The sequence below is a fragment of the Colobus angolensis genome, unplaced genomic scaffold (genome assembly GCF_000951035.1).
Source record: "Colobus angolensis palliatus isolate OR3802 unplaced genomic scaffold, Cang.pa_1.0 Scaffold321, whole genome shotgun sequence".
NCBI classification, from domain to species: Eukaryota; Metazoa; Chordata; class Mammalia; order Primates; family Cercopithecidae; genus Colobus; species Colobus angolensis.
Genome location: NW_012116500.1, coordinates 1,050,830 through 1,054,304, shown reverse-complemented (window position 1 = coordinate 1,054,304; position 3,475 = coordinate 1,050,830). Strand labels below are relative to the sequence as shown.

The 3,475-nt window shown below is 38.8% G+C and overlaps 1 protein-coding gene across 1 annotated transcript in view; it reads left to right on the top strand.

Moving 5' to 3' along the window:
• LOC105518593 (keratin, type II cytoskeletal 8-like) overlaps window positions 1–3,475 on the top strand; it is a 98,007-nt gene that overhangs the window by 27,332 nt on the left and 67,200 nt on the right.

Genomic DNA, 3,475 nt, shown 5'->3' with positions numbered 1-3,475 from the left:
CACAGTGTTGCACACATATGTACGCTTGCTCAGAGATTCACAATAAACTTTAGCATACCAAATGCCTCCATGAGACATTTTAATAAAGCTTTACAATAAACAACAATTTAACTGTTTTGTGTTTCCCAAATATATTTTACTAAGAATCCTATGTGTGTTCTAAACAGCTTGGGCAGCACTGGACAAGATTTCCTAAGGGCCTTCCAGCTCTAATTGGTCCTGGTCAGGTTTGTCAGGTTTGTTTATCAGGGTCCTAGAAGTTAGTCGTTCAAAGGGGACCTCAGGTGGGGTGCTATGGCCCATGCCTATAATCCCAGTGCTTGGCGAGGCCAAGGCAGAAAGATTGCTTGAGGCCAGGGGGTCAAGACCAACCTGGGCAACACAGCAAGACCCCATCTGTACAAAGAACTTAAAAAATTAACTAAGCATGGTGGTGCGCCCTTGTAGTCCCAGCTACTTAGGAGGCTGAGGCCGGAGGATCACTGAAGCCCAGGAGTTCTATGCTACAGTAGCTGGGGTCCCACCAATGTACTCCAGCTGGTGCAATAAAGCAAGACTGTCTCCAAAAAAAAAGCAAAGAGGAACTCAGAAACCAGACAGCCTGGGTTCATATCCATAGTTTTCTACTATGTAGCTTTGCAACCTTAATCATGTAAATTTAATTTATCTGTACTTTAGTTCCTTCATCTATGAAATGGAGACAATAATATCATCTGTTTCATAGTCATTGTAAGAATCGAATGTGTTAATGCAACATATAAAATGCTTAGCAGATTACGTAGCAGCTTGTAAGTGCCGTGTGTGTTAACATTTGCAATATCCAAAACGCTTATCTGATGCAACAGCCTAAGAGAAGAAAGAGTGAATGAAAAAAACTGCCATTGGCTGGGGATCTACTACTAGTTTTCATGCCAGATGCTTTACATATGTAATCTCATTAAATCTCCACCATAAAACTAAGATCAAAATATAGTCTTTCATTTTACAGGTGAATAAAATAAAGTTCTGAAGTGTTCAAGAATCTGCCTGATATCACATGAAAAAATATTAAGACAAAAAAATGAGTCTCAAATTCAGACATCCCTGACTTCAAAACTTAAGTTCGTTCTAACATATCACACTGCCTTCAAGAGTGAAAAGTAATAAACTTTATACCATTTTATAGACGAAGGATGAGGCATACAAACTAAAATATTTCTCAGGATCACACAGTAAGATTTGAATTAGAAAATAATCTACATCATGTCATTCACCTCTATAATGTATTTATTACTGCACCCTAAAAGCAAAGGACATATGAAAAGGGAAGAAGAACATCTCTCTTAATTTTGATCAGGCTACAGCTTTTAAAATTTGGATTATTTTGTCTTTTAATTAAGCATCTCCTGCATGTATCATGTCACATTTTGCAGAAATTTCGGTCTTCCCTACCTAACTCAGATTATGTTTTTAGAGAAGCATAGGTCTGAGGTAGACATTTAAAGGTCAAATTAATTCTACTGCCTCCAGAAAGAATAGGATCAAAATAATTCTCAAATGATAATCCCTTACCCTATTCTACTTTTAAATATTCAGAGAGGAAAATTCTGTGACTTTGGTTTTTAAAAATTCAAATATTAACGATATATTTAAAATGTCATAGTAGGCAAGGACCTTTGAGACATCCGTGAAAATAAAAACACATTAATCAAAAAAATAAAATGAGAAAAAACACAATAAGAAGATGAATTGATTTACTATGATGGAGTATAGTATTGTGCTTTAAGAATTTCAGGACTAAGGACTTGGGGGAGTAATTTATTGGATATTAATCTTCTGTCTTAGCAGGCAAGGCACAACTTTACTTAGATATGTCTGCTGTATCTAAAGTTTTAAAATATGGGGTCAAAAATATATCCCTGCCACATATCCTATCCTGCCATTCTGCTTGGTTCATCTTATCACTAAAACTGGTTTTTTACAGCAATGTCAAAGATGATAGAGCTTAGAGAGATTTCCATTTCGCAAGTAAAAAAGGGCAGACAGGTGGTGAAACAGCCTGCAGTGTGCTCAGAGGGTGCAGCTAGCTGCCTAAATCCTAGCATCAGAGCCTGTCCGGGGATCACGGGGCATCTCACTGATCAGGCAACTTGCAGAGAACCAAAGGGATGCATGGGCGATGTGTCAGCACCTGAATTCTCCATTTGGGATCAGTGAGTGAGAGAAGGGATAGGGACAGGCACTCTTGATTTGGCTGAAAGAAAACGATCTGTTTCTTTGGGAGTTTATAATAATGTGAAATTTATACAGTGGGTAACAGAGAACGTATTTAAACCTACAGAGCAGATAAAGGAGGTATATCTGCATAACCTAAGTAGAACCTCCAACAGTTTAGATTTAGAAGAGGGGTGCAGAACTACAGGGCATTCTTTGGAAGTCCTGTTCCACACTTTTTCTTGGTTTGCAGATATGCATTCATTAGGATGTGTGGGCTGTCCCCCTATAATTGCAGAACAGTGCCTACCTGGAAAAGGAACATGTTTTAGCCAAGTTTGTTCTTTGGAAGCTAGGTCTCCATTCTCAGAGAACCACTATTTGTTGGAGTGTCATAGAAACTAACTTACCAAAATGAAAAAAAAAAAAAAAAAAAAAAAGAAAATTCCTAAGATACTGAGATGTTTGTGATGCAAATTCAAAAAGAATTCTTGGCTCTGGCAATTCCTGCCCTTCTACCTAAGGTTATAATTAAAGGCAAATGTAAAGCAAGGTGTTGGTTGCTGGGAGAACAATGTACTAGAAGGACATTCTGCAATCTTGTTTACTACATGTAATGTTCAGGGTCTTTCCAGAAGCTCAACCTCAAAGGTCCAGTTGAATGAAAGTGAAGAGGATGGCAGTTCTGCTTGCATTTTTCCTAGTGCTTGTTTCTTACCAGTCTTATCTCTGGTGTAAAATGGCCATATCCATCATTGGAGAGAAATATTTCCTATTCGTCTGAGCAAAGAGTAGCTCATATTTATAAATTACCAAACAGAAATAACCATTCTGAATTCACCCAGGCATTGAAGAGTAAGAGGAGCTAGGAGTATTGATTTCCTAGGCTCTGTCCTTTAAGAAAATCTAGTGTGTGTCATTGTGTTTGTTTTCACTATCTTAGGTTCTAAAATACCCTGTACACCCCTCAGATCATCCACTTCATTTTTTTCAACTTTGAACTCACTGTTAAGATTCCTAAGCATAAGGCCAGGAGCGGTGGCTCACGCGTGTTATCCTAGCACTTTGGGAGGCTGAGGCAGGTGGATTACCTGAGGTCAGGAGATCCAGAACAGCCTGGCCAACATGGTGAAACCCTGTCTTTACTAAAAATACTAAACTTAACCGGGCATGGTGGTGGGAACCTATAATCCCAGCTACTAGGGAGGCTGAGGCAGGAGAATCACTTGAACACAGGAGGCAGAGGTTGCAGTGAACCAAGAAGCCTGGGCAAAATAGCAAA